At 37.0% G+C, this 14,109-nt stretch overlaps 1 long non-coding RNA gene across 1 annotated transcript; it reads right to left on the reverse strand.

Annotated features, from left to right (window-relative positions):
• Window positions 1-12,088: 12,088 nt before the first annotated feature.
• On the reverse strand, window positions 12,089-13,749 carry LOC149142480 (uncharacterized). The gene is made up of 2 exons (XR_016264809.1): window positions 12,854-13,749; window positions 12,089-12,709 (listed from the first exon to the last, which is right to left on the reverse strand). It is a non-coding gene; the product is annotated as an uncharacterized LOC149142480 (long non-coding RNA).
• Window positions 13,750-14,109: the final 360 nt, after the last annotated feature.

Below are 14,109 nucleotides of genomic sequence, written 5' to 3' on the forward strand. Positions count from 1 at the left end.
GGGAATCTCACACATTCTACAATCATTATCACGAGGAAGGAAGAATGAAGCACTTTTGGGTCTATTTTTTTGGGATATATTCTCCACATGTGTGAAGTATTAATACACCCTTCTGCAACAACAAGTATTGAATTGCAACCACCATCGAGGATCAAGTTTTGTGCCAAGAAAGGTCTCCTTTGCAAGCCAAAATAACAAGAAAAAGATTCAAGTCAAGTGAAGTAGAAAGGAGGAAAAATATTCCATCTTCTAGGCACACGTGTGAACTAGGGTTATTGCAGAAAGGCTAAATTTGCAAAAATGCTACAACAAGCTGAAGTTCTAAAGAAGGGACAAAAATTTGAGGTTGTGAAACAATTTTAACTAGTGTTTCCTTGAAGGAAGAAAACCAAGAAAAAGTGTTGTCATCATCATCAAGGATTCAATGTGATATCCTTTTGATCCAAGGATCACTTTTGAATAAATACATCTTCACCAAGAATGCATATTCTATTATATACATCATCATAAACATCAAGAATGCATCAAGCTAAAGATTTCATCATATAGGAGTATCTTCACTTTATAAGTAAGTATTTTTATATCTATATTTGAATATATTAAAATGAATTCATATTGCAAGGAGAGAAACAAATTGGTTGGGTCGTCAAACTTTCTTACATGGAAGAAGAGGATAGATTTGATCCTCATAAGTCGTTGGCCATGTTAAGGGTTTAATTGTCGAACTGTCAAAAGAAGAAGCTCAAGCTCTACAAGATGAAGATATCAAACGAATAAGGAATAGCCTCATACTTTATGAGGGTGTTGGAAATAAGAGACCAACTCCAAGTGTTGGGAGAAATAATGTCTGACAAACAAATGACTACCATAGTGCTCAATGCACTACTAGAGGAATGGAGCAACTTCACATCAAGCATCTATGGGAAGAAGGAAGCTACTCCATTCAATGAAATATGGTTATTGTGAAAAATCGAAGAAACCACATTAAAGGCAAAAAATTGATGTAGGGTTAAGCGAGCAAGCGTAAGCATTTTTTTTCCATGGCTAGAAGAAAAGGGAAGCTTGTTCCTCGTAAAAAGAAGAAGAACGTGTTGAAGGTTCAATGCTATGGTTGTCATGAATATTAACACTACAAGAGATATTGTCCAAATCTCAAGAAGGACAACAAAAAATGAAAGAGAAGAATCCCATATCCCTGAAGAAGTGGAAGAAGCTAAAAAGAAGAAATCCAAGAAGGAGAAAGTAAAAGATCTCTACTATGATTGAGATAGTCTTCCTCACCTAGTTATTTTCAAGTTTCTTTTTCATGTTTTCTATTGCAAAGTATAACTATCATGGTAGGAATAATTATAAGCATGATAGGATGAATCACATTAGGAGATGGCATCATAGAAGTATATGATTGAAAGTAAGAGCTCGCGATATCAACATAAAGAAGCATGAAAGATATATGAAATAGAAATCTATGGTTGTCACCTATAGAAGGATGTAGCTCTTGGTAACCTCATTAGAAGCATAAGTAGTACTTATGGGAAAAATAAATTCATCTGGTATATTTTTCATCATACATCATTCAAAAGGGAGCAGTTGCAGGATGAGGATGATCAAGATCCTCCATTGGAATCTTCATCGGAAGGTTCGCCTAATGGAAGAAGAAAGTGTCTCACCGAGAATTCCACCTTGTATGGGATTCATGGAATGATGGTATGATGTCAAAAGAAGTGAAGCAGGTCAAGGTGATTGAATTTATTTTAATCAAGGAAGTTGTTGAATGAAATCTAGATGACCAAAAGGAATATATGAGGTATGTATGTTTGTATTTGATAAAATTGAGTCATGTCATATAGTTGCAGATAGCATGTGTAAATGCTCTACCTCATGAGCATGATCAAGAGAAAGGGGTCTCCTACTTTGGAAGGATGCATAAAGGCATGTTTCACATATTGACTAGAGGAAATCAACATAATAAGTTCTCATATGGAATATCAATTGGTTGACAAAAATGAAGGAAATGTGAATGGAAGTTCCTAAGAAGCAATATGTGAAGAAAGTAAGGAGAGATCGTGAAAGATGAAACTAATGTCATATAGAAAAGGAAATCAACATATGATAACTAGAATAATTGAATATGACATCTCCTTGGAAAAGGTATGAATACTTTGAAGAAGTCTGGAAAGGAAGACGACCCTTGACATTTAATATAATTTTGGAGATGTGTCAATATGAATGCAAGATGTTGATACAACAATCAGATGTCATGATGAAAGGCCATAACAAAGGTAATTTGATGTTCATTTTTTATTTTTGAACAATATATGGATGGGCTAATGTAGGGCTACCAAAGAAAGAGTTATAGATGTCATCTACAATTGATACTTATTTGGTGGGATGATAATATCCTGAAGAAAACATGATGTGGAGAAGGTAATTGTATGAAGGAAAGCTAGATATGGATTAGTGAATAATTTTCTGATGAAATAAAGGATGACATGACTAACATGATTCATGAATGAAAGTGATGGATGGACGATGTCCTGCGAATAAATTCCAAAAGATAAAGGCTCCATAAAAAAGAATAAATTCATGACATAAAAAGAGGGAGTCCTACAAGCAGTTGGTTGTGCCATGATCTCCACCTAGAGAGTTGTTGGAATAAATTCCTTGGTTAAGAGGGAGCTTGGTCAAGTCCCTGGTTAATAGGGATCTTGGGTACATTCCTTTTATAGGAATGGGTACATTTATTCATTGGAATGGGTATATCCTCCCTGATTGACAGGGAGAGATAAACAGATCATTCTTTTCTCCACTTGGGAAGAAAGAATGGAGGATTGGGTAAGCATCTGGCATCTGATACTCTTTGATCTTGTGGAGAGATAGATTTGTTATTCAATGCCTTTCTATGTGACAATGTTGGATGATATGATTCTATACATATGCGTTACCAATCCAACTCTTCTTATGAGAACTATTCAAATTGACAAATGTTAAAGTACCTTGTATGGATTATGAATACCTACCTAATTAAGAGGGAGTGGTCAAATATGTAACTAGGTTCAATTTTCATAAGGGAAATGTAATCATGATTTTATTTATTTAATTAAAAGAGAAAAATAAATTTATTATTTTTGTCCTTGAGGCATGGGTTTCATGCTTAGGGGAAATTTATTTTTAGGTCAAGCACCCATTGAGTGATTCTAGGTTTGTCATAAAGTAAATTGAGTAATTGACATGTATTGAAGGCCCATTTGGGCATATTACATATTGTAAAGAAAATTTTATTGAGGAAAAATGGAGTCAAAAGACCCTCCAATACCTCGTCATGGCACAAAGATCAAATTGGCCTACATGAAGGGACAAGTCGGCCTCAAGATAGCAATTTGTACCCCTCACAAGCCTATAAACAAGAAGGAATTCAACCTCATTTACACACTCACTCAAGAAAGTCTGATATCCTCAAGATAGAACCTCGAAAAGAACGAATAAGAAGAAGAAGATCAAGATCGATGTTTTTGGGCCTCTCTCTCTCTCTTTCGTTAAGGTTTCTACAGTTTCTGGTCTAGATGAAATTCGAAAGCTACATCAAAGTTGTTAAGTTGCAAAGTAGAAATGATGAAGATGCAAGGTTGAAGCTGTGAATTTGTGAAGATTTTAAGTCAAAGTTATTGAAGTTGCATCAAGGTCAAAGTTTTGAAGCTGTTAGGTCAAAGTTGTTGAAGTTTCTAGGTCGAAGTTGCAGAAATTGTTGTTGGGGTAGAATTTGTTGGAGAAGTTGCTAGAAGGTCGAAATCTATTGCTAGAAGTTGTGTAAAGAAAGCTCATCAAGAAGGAAGGATGACTTGGCCTTAGAGGGTGTTGGTCAAGGGTCATAGGTCTTGGAATTCATCAACGAAATTTCTATAAGAAGAGAAGGATTCTAGTGGGTTTTCCTCTCAATTGGAGAGGTTTTGGCCCTGACTAATCGCCTATATATTGTGTCCTATTGTCTCATTGTTATTTATAAATTGGTATTTGTTTGATGATATAAAACACTAATAATAATAAAGGAAAGAAGAATTTAATCAAGTAAAGTAGAAATACATCACAAGTAGTTATCAAAGTAAGAGAAATCACCTACACTTGTTTCCTCCTATATTTCTCAACAAACTAGGGAGAGGGACCTTGACTCATCGAGCAAGTGGTAATGGATGTCTTAATGGGAACTTTGGGTGAATACCATGAAGTCCTAGTGACAAAAGCCAAGGGGACGTTATGATGTAAGGACAAATAAAATGCTAAAGGATAGAGGAAAAGGTTGAAGAAAAATAGTAACAAAGAGAAAGAAAATACCTAGTGCAGTGTTGCAAAGTGTAAGCTAACCAATATCTACTGCTACTCTAATCCAAGAAAAATCATCCTATAAATGAAAAATGAATCCTAGCCTAAAGGTTATCTATGCCTCAAACAAGTCCTAGTACTATGTTTCTGATGGCTTTCCAAACAACCTTTTACTTGTGGGATCTCAACTCTGCAAGCAGAGAAGTTGAGGGGAAGGTAGGGTAAAGGAATGGTTTTTGCTCACAACCACCACCTATAGGGTCTTTATCCTAATAATGGTCACTAAGTTACCTCTGTCCAATAAGGGAAAGTGAATATTCAGCTTTTGGGTAGTCATTGAAGGACCCAGATTCCCTACCAAGTGTTTGGTATCCTAAAGGGGAATCGCTAATATCCTTGACCTGAGCTTAACCCCCTCTTAAATAGGTTTCTACCTGAATTCAATTTTAGTTGTTGGATTGTGGAGTATTTTAATCTCCCTAATATGTAAACTTATGTGTCTCAATGTAAGTGATCGATGGGTGTTATTAATATGCATATCCCACCACCCTAACCTAACTAATAGATTCTTTGGCCCTAGTGCCCAAGTGGGCTTAAATCTATGTGCATTGTTAAGTTATTAGTGTGAATGTTTAAGAGTCTTGGCTTGGAGTTTTTGACCAAGCACTTGTTTGCTTAGGGTGTGTTATGTGTGTGTAAAATTGTGTTTCAATGGGTTACTTAAAGCATGTTTTAGATGTGATGTTTTGCTGGAAAATAAAGCATGAAACTGTAAACTATACTAAAAAATGAACAACAAGAAAAAAATTGAACTGGACATGCTATTTCCCACCAAAGAGGCTATGAAGACATCACAAAATACTATGAAAAGATAAACAACACAAAGGAAAAAAATGACCAAGAGACCTAAAACCAAGTGGGGCTAGGGTATAAGTTCAATGCTACTAGATTGATGTAGCAAACACCTTTGATAAGACTATCTAAATGGTGGAAAAGAACAACAAATAAATTGGATATAAGGGGACACCTAGAAAGACCCTAGAGAAATGGTGCAACACAAGGTTCAAAGGGAATCCAAAGTAATGCTACTAAGGCTTAAAAGGATTGAAAATAAATGGTTTAATATATAGTAAAAATAGTGGATATAGGATCTAAACACTAGACTACCCAACTCAGCAAACCCTTTATAAAGTGGCAGAGGAGTAATTCAAACCCAAAGGGGGTTTTTTCTTTCCTCCTAAAGAGGAGCAAACCAAGATTATCAAGGCCTAATATATTGGAGAATAACAATGGAAAAACCACCCAAACAGGTAACCAGAATCCAGACTTAGAAAGAGAACCAAAAAAAATTGCAAAAGGAAGACAAAGTGGATAACATAGAAAATTACTTGTTTCTTGTGTTATAACATAGGTTATGGCCTAAATCCTGCATTGGTCCAACGTAATAAATCCATAGAAAAGTGTGTTATGCTCCTGAGACTCTTGCTCTACAGATCTATAATGGAAATTGTCATCTACTACTTTGTTGGTATCTGTGACTTTCAAAAAAGAAGCGAAAGCACGGAAACACAAATATCTTTCCAAAAACCACTATAGATCTAAAATAGAAGGAAGGAAGCTATAAAAATCACCAAGGATTTGATTTAGCAAGGTGGAGTCCATTTTTTAGTATGGAAATTTCTGGAAGGTGTACCAAAAGTCTCCCCTTTAGCTACTGGTGATAGATAGCCCTAACAACAAAAAGAAAAGTGAAAGAAAGAGATATTTTGTAGTCTTCAGCTCACAACTTCAAATATACAAAAAATTAGTAAAGTAAACCCCTACAAAAAAGTGATCACAAAAATTGAAGTACAAGATAAAAACTAAAGAAATGTACCCAATGAAATGGCTAAATTTTTTATTAATAATAAATAATACACCTAATGGAGCAATACTAGTGAGACTTTGGGCCTGTACATCCTCCTCCATGGGAGGTTCCTTTATGTTCCCTTCGTTGTTGCAAACTAGTTTCTCTCTCCTCCTTTGCTAGCTGGAAAAAATGAAGAGAAGATATGAAATCAAAAGTGGGAGTTCGAAAGACTTGAGATGATAATGACGACAATGAAATGGTCATGTATGTATAGTGAGGGAAAAACCTCTCTACTTATAATAAAATATTAGGATATATCTAGATATAGTCAAATAATAAAATATTATTAGACAAAATCAAGATCTAACCGTTAGGAGTGTTTTATTATATTTGAAAGAGGAAAAGATTAATGAAACAGTCAAAAAATATTTATTTAGTGAACTAACTCAAAAAATAATGATTAATTGAGTTAATTAAGAAAAATGGTTAAAGCAGTTAATAAATAAAAATGATTTCTTAATTTCTTTGAGATATGGTCAAAGTGAGAAATTATTTCTAGATAATGATTTAATAATTATTTCATAGGAGGAATGTGTGATGATTAAGGAATAATAAATAAATAAATAATGACTTTTTTAATTATTCATGTGTAATGTGGTGTTGATGGTGCTGGAAACCCGTCAACCAAGGGGGTCTCCCCAATGTGAAGTCCCAATTAGACCTCACACCATTTGGAATAGGAACCGCATCTAGAGTATTGGCATGATTGTCATGTATTCTTATAAAGTTTCCCTGGATTAAATGTCAGCAAGAGAGAGAAGTGTGTATGTGCCTTTGCGAAAAGTGAGTAAATGTGTCTAGTGAATGTTTGGTTAGAGGTGTATCAAGGTCCTTCCAGTATGGAGGGAGAAAAGGTGAGCCTCTAAGTGAAAGGTAATACTACCACCCTAGTAGAGGCACACACAAGTGAAAAGAAAATCTCCTAACATCAATCAGAATAGTCCACAAAGATGTGGTGATTGTACAAGTTACAACCATTACAACAAATTTTGAATTAGATAAGCATTAAAATAACCAAAATAGTTAACCTACTTTAGTATGGGTGTTGTGGGGAAAAATGCCTATGCAGGACGATCCTATCCACCTAAGGTGTGACAGTGCCTTAGCAACAAACAGATACAGCTATTCTGATTCCTTCCTTTATGAAATGTGAAAGAAGATAGATAAATGGACTTACCAGTGTCTTCCATTTGTCCCTCGATCCGGTCTCTCTTCTCTTTGGGAGTTCACAGCTACTTGCCTTCTCGCTCGCCCAGCTTCAACAGATTCATGCAAGATCACAAGAGAACAGCTACTTGCCTTCTTGCTTATTCAGCTCCACCGGGTTCCTGCAAGATCACAAGAGAACAGCTACTTGCGACAAGAGAAGAACACTACACAAAGACAGATATTCACATTCATAACTAGTTTAGGACTAGCATTTGCACCACATGTTGCAAAGGAAACGCCGTAAGGCAATGATATAAAAAACAATAGCATAGAAGAAAGAAGTCAAAATTTTATGCAAATGACATAAGAAACAACAGCATAGAAGAAAGAAGTCAAATTTTTATGCAATTTTGTTTCTTTACCGGTGTTTATTTGTTATCATCAACAAATGGCTAGATCATCTATTCATATTACCAAGTGCTTTCAGTTCATAAGGTTTATCCTAAGGTCCTTGATGGATGCCAAAACTGTCTTCTGACATTGCTTGATGAACATTTGACAAAGGATGAGAACAATGATGTAATTGAAATTCAAAGATTATGAATAAATAAGGAAGACCTTTATATAAGGGAAATTAACTCAATATGTTCATTTTAAAGATATGCTATCACCAATATTAATATTCATTAGGTTGGGGACAAATAGAAAATTAGCATTAGGTTTCTAACATCCAAATGGTCTCACCATTGTTTGAATTAAGCACTCCTAGTGATAAAAAGAGTGAAAATATGTTAAAAATTGGATTCTATGAGCTTCTAGAGGCCATTATGTTGTCAAAGATTGCCCGAGGTGAGAATTAATCAAGTGTCGGATACCCAAAAAACCAGCCATTGGATTTAGTAAACTACAAGTAAAGCCTGTTCAAGGTGTAAGATCGAATTTACCATAATGAGCATAGACAAACTAATTAGTGGACAGGTAGTCAAACAAACTATGTGCTTCTAAAGGCATTATGTCGTCAAATATTGCAGATGCCCCAACATGAGAATTAAACAGGTGGATGATACTAGAATTAGGTGGATGATACTAGAATTTGAATGTGTAACATCAAAGTTCCAAATGGCTAGTTTATAAAGAGAAAATTAGTAAGAAAGGAGCAGGGTAATCTTATATAATTTCATTGGCTTCACATTTGAACATTATGTTGTTCTGAACCATGATACCCTTAATTCATATATTAATTCAATGGAGTTGCCCTCTGTCAGGCTTGCCTGGGCATGTATTTATTTATGTGAGGTTGTGGCTAGTATCACAGTCACATGTCTCTGCCTTTCGTTTGCATGGATCTATGCTGGGCCCTGGCCGACCAGTAGTCTGCTCTACTTTCCATTGGTGCAACAGTGAGACAGAGCCTTGAACAAAAGTTCAGTCTGGTAACGTAATAGAAAAGGCATATGTTCTTGACTTAAAGGGATGACCGGCTGGTGATCTCATATGTCGTTTTCCCATTTTCTGAGCATTCACATCCACCACTTCTTTAAGTATCGCTTGTGTTACAAGCGAAAGTTAGATTGCTTCTCTGTGTTGAATGATCCACTCAGGAGATTAATTTGGGTGTTAGGATGTTTAGCCAGTTTATAATTGAAATCGTGTAGAAAATTAATGAGAATTTGAAATCACTATTTTATTTCTGAAACGAAAAAACGATTTAAACACATTAATTTTTTTCACCATATTCCGATGAGAACTGGGCCGTCGGGGCAAAATTGTAGTTTCAATAGATAATGCATCTCCTCAATCGCGTAGTCTAAACAAATCACAATTTTGCTCGAAAAAAAAATAGAAATTCTAATATGATTTTGAGAAAATTTCACAGAATTTTTTGAGAATCTCGGATACCACTGTCAAGCTTCAGGATTTTGGGGTGCCCTCCTCTGTTTTCAAAGTCTTAATTTATATTGGAGAAGGGAATGACCAATGTCTTTTTATTTGCATTTTTGTTATACACTAAAAGAACTACTAGTACCCTTTTATCCACAATTTCTCTATACAAGGAGCATAGATTTAAATTTCCCAAAAAAAAATAACCTGTTACAATTTTACAAAATGTTAAAAGACACAACAGCATGAATACAGGGTATGCCAGCTTCCTTTTAAAAGCTTTGCACATGAAATCGAGCTCGAAACCAGATCTGCATAATCTTATATAATGTGACCATGATCTTGCAACTGATGCATGAACTCCCTCTCCTGGGTAACAAATCTGGCTAAAGCAAACTTCCCAGCACTTTTATAGGCATCTATAACTGCCTTGAACATGAATTCGTTTGGCTGAAAACCCTTCTGTTTCATTTTGTAAAACATTCTCCTAACACCGTCTACCAACCCTAGCTTCCCATAGCTAATTGTCATACTTGCATAAGTAATTGTATCTGGTTCAAGACCTTTGGCTTGCATGATCATGAACATGTTGTAAGCTTCATTAATCCTCCCAGCACTACCAAGTGCATATATAACAGCATTGTAAGAAGACACATCAAAATCCAACCCAGAAGCTCTCAGTTCATCACAAGCTTCCAAAGCTTCAGCATGCATCCCCACTGCAGAAAAGATTGTCATTCTCAAGGCCTGAATACCATGTGGAAGCTATACAAGGAGCATAGATTTAAATTTCCCAAAAAAAAATAACCTGTTACAATTTTACAAAATGTTAAAAGACACAACAGCATGAATACAGGGTATGCCAGCTTCCTTTTAAAAGTTGTGCACAAGAAATCGAGCTCGAAACCAGATCTGCATAATCTTATATAATGTGACCATGATCTTGCAACTGATGCATGAACTCCCTCTCCTGGGTAACAAATCTGGCTAAAGCAAACTTCCCAGCACTTTTATAGGCATCTATAACTGCCTTGAACATGAATTCGTTTGGCTGAAAACCCTTATGTTTCATTTTGTAAAACATTCTCCTAACACCGTCTACCAACCCTAGCTTCCCATAGCTAATTGTCATACTTGCATAAGTAATTGTATCTGGTTCAAGACCTTTGGCTTGCATGATCATGAACATGTTGTAAGCTTCATTAATCCTCCCAGCACTACCAAGTGCATATATAACAACATTGTAAGAAGACACATCAAAATCCAACCCAGAAGCTCTCAGTTCATCACAAGCTTCCAAAGCTTCAGCATGCATCCCCACTGCAGAAAAGATTGTCATTCTCAAGGCCTGAATACCATGTGGAAGCTATACAAGGAGCATAGATTTAAATTTCCCAAAAAAAAAATAACCTGTTACAATTTTACAAAATGTTAAAAGACACAACAGCATGAATACAGGGTATGCCAGCTTCCTTTTAAAAGTTGTGCACATGAAATCGAGCTCGAAACCAGATCTGCATAATCTTATATAATGTGACCATGATCTTGCAACTGATGCATGAACTCCCTCTCCTGGGTAACAAATCTGGCTAAAGCAAACTTCCCAGCACTTTTATAGGCATCTATAACTGCCTTGAACATGAATTTGTTTGACTGTCTGTTTCATTTTGTAAAACATTCTCCTAACACCGTCTACCAACCCTAGCTTCCCATAGCTAATTGTCATACTTGCATAAGTAATTGTATCTGGTTCAAGACCTTTGGCTTGCATGATCATGAACATGTTGTAAGCTTCATTAATCCTCCCAGTACTACCAAGTGCATATATAACAGCATTGTAAGAAGACACATCAAAATCCAACCCAGAAGCTCTCAGTTCATCACAAGCTTCCAAAGCTTCAGCATGCATCCCCACTGCAGAAAAGATTGTCATTCTCAAGGCCTGAATACCATGTGGAAGCCCACTTTTACGTGCAACATCGAGCTGCTCTACTGTATCCCTTGGAATGCCTCCTCTCTTCAGAAGAATGCCCAGTGTTTTGTATGTATTCTCATTGGGTGAAGCCTTTAGTTTTAACATTTGATGAAAAACTTCAGCAGCCTCTCTCAATCTTCCATCTGCAATGAACAGGCTAATGACGCTATTAAAAGAAAGAACGTTAGTAAGAAATCCCGATTCTAACATTTCCTTTGCAATTTCAGTGGCTTCATTAAGCCTTCCATTCTTTTTGTATAAGGACAACATCATGGAAAAAGAAAATTCATTTGCCTGTTGCTTTTCCTTCAAGACTTTGAATACTTCTTGTGCTTCAGTCACCATATCAGTGCGAGCATAAAGGTCAAGCATACAGCCTGATAAAAAGGCATCTGGTTCAACACCCAATTTCTGTATGCGTTTGTACGTTTCTTGTGCTTCCTTCAAAAAACCACGTTTACTATAAACCTTAATCAAAGAACTATACACCACAGAGTTCCCTGCAAAACCAGCGTTTTGCATTATTTGAAAGTAACGTACAGCTTCTTCCACACATCCAGCTTCAGCAAATGCATTTATCAAGGCACCATAAACAAAAACATCTAGCTCCACACCTGCGTTAACCATCTTTTCAAACATCTTCTCTGCCTCTGCAGCTCGACCCAATCTTCCATAGGCGGCAATAACAGCACAAAATGATGAACCCTGGAGGTTGGGAGTGGATCATAAGCTCCCGGAAGAAACTTGGAAACTGAGGAGGCCAGGCTATAATGACACTGGGTAGCAGACCCCGCAATTACAAAGGAAAAGAACATACAGTAGGTAATGTTAAACGTATGTAACTGGTAAACAAGCTGCAATTATTAAACGGAGATCAGGTTGGCCGATACCACATATCCAAATCGAAGATTTATAACTCTTTATAACGTAGACAACTCCTTGAAATATGTAAACGATATAACATACGGGCAAACACGAGTAAGCAAGGAATTGAGTATACATCACATTATTTTCTGAAGATATAACCGAAGACGCAAACCCCGAACTGGGTATACATATTTAGCAAAGATTCAAAAACAAATTTAAGCAAATGGTGCCGTCGACTGCTGGCCATGGTAGCCATATCAAACCGCAGAATAATTAACCGGCACAGCTCTATAAACCTTCATCGTCACAAAAGAGAATAACAGGAAACTACATAATTTCAGAGCAGAATAAGCTCTGGGTAATATCTGAAATGATAATCACATTGTCATAGCAAAATTTATTTACATTTGGGAAAAAACCCATTAAAAGCTCTAACCCTCTTCTAAATTGAGCTTTTTGGCTACGAAACAGGCATCCCATAGATGCAGAGAGCCATAGCCACGCTTTAAGTTTCCCCTCCAACCAGGGCAAGTTCTTACCCATAACTGGAAACTCCGCCACTGTAGACACGTCGCCCTACCAAGCAGGTTGAGCCAGCTCCGGGTCCCAACGTCCTGCGTTGCATTTCAAATACAGGAAAACTGATTAGGGTATCTGATAGGGCTTGAACGCCTACAGTCACGAAGAACAAGGAAATAAGAGCAGAACAAGGAAATAAGAGCAGAGAACCAGCTGAAAGATAAAACCAAAGCTTTTACCTGTAAACATTTCTGATCCACCGCCAGACCATCAAACAGGACCCAAACAGAGTTACCGACCACCGAAACAGCACTGCGGAAAATGGCCGCATCAGAGCAACCTTCGCGGGTGGAATGCAAAACAAATGAAGTCATTCTCTCCACAGTTGGAGATGAGGAAACTCTGGCAAAAGCTCCACCGTTGGGTCGCATTGGAGCCACGCTTTAAATTTCCCCTCAAACTATGGCAAGTTCTTACCCGTAAGGAAACTCCGCCACTGTAGACACGTCGCCCTACCAAGCAGGTTGAGCCAGCTCGGGGTCCCAACGTCCTGCGTTGCATTTCAAATACAGGAAAACTGATTAGGGTATCTGATAGGGCTTGAACGCCTACAGTCACGAAGAACAAAGAAATAAGAGCGGAGAACCAGCTGAAAGATAAAACTAAAGCTTTTTACCTGTAAACATTTCTGATCTACCGCCAGACCATCAAACAGGACCCAAACAGAGTTACCGACCACCGAAACAGCACTGCGGAAAATGGCCGCATCAGAGCAAACTTCGCGGGTGGAATGCAAAACAAATGAAGTCATTCTCTCCACAGTTGGAGGATCTGAATCTGGCATCTTCGTTCATAATCCAGTCCGTCCTCTGTCTGTAAGGGGATTTTCCTTCATAAAACGCGGGAAATTTCTTCTGATCGATGCAGGATTTCTCTTCCGATGGAGGAAATTTGAAGCCCTGAAGATCCATTGAAAACTTTGCCTGCAAAACCCTCACTGGAGATAAAAGCTCATCAAGCTCCAAGCTCCTAGAGTCGGATGCCCAGAGACGCTGCCTGCTCAGGGAGATTTGAAGCAGCGAAAAAAACTGTGCGGCGATTTGAAGCAGCGAGAAAAACTGTGCCGAAAAAATATAAAAAACTAACCTAAACTACATCCAACGGTCTGGAACGTTTCAATCGTCTAACATCTAATCTGATGGCTCAAACAAGGACACGGTGGCAATTGGGGGAGTTGATTTCAGAGAGAAACGCCTTACGGCGTAAAAATGTGTATCACAAAAAAATTAATTATTTCATTATTTAATCAATTTATCTAATAAAAAGACTCAAAATTCATTACAACCCTAAATTCTAAAATAAATTTGGACTTACCTCTCAATGTTACCTCAAACCCCAAATTCTCAGATAAGATTAATTTGTTTCTCAATCCCCAAATTCTCAGATAGGATTAATTTGTTTTTCAATTCTTCTTCAAACTTTCGATAAAAAAACT

Source organism: Pinus tabuliformis, chromosome X, assembly GCF_031772625.1.
Source record: "Pinus tabuliformis cultivar Carrire ecotype Pingquan chromosome X, CPIR1, whole genome shotgun sequence".
Lineage (NCBI taxonomy): Eukaryota > Viridiplantae > Streptophyta > Pinopsida > Pinales > Pinaceae > Pinus > Pinus tabuliformis.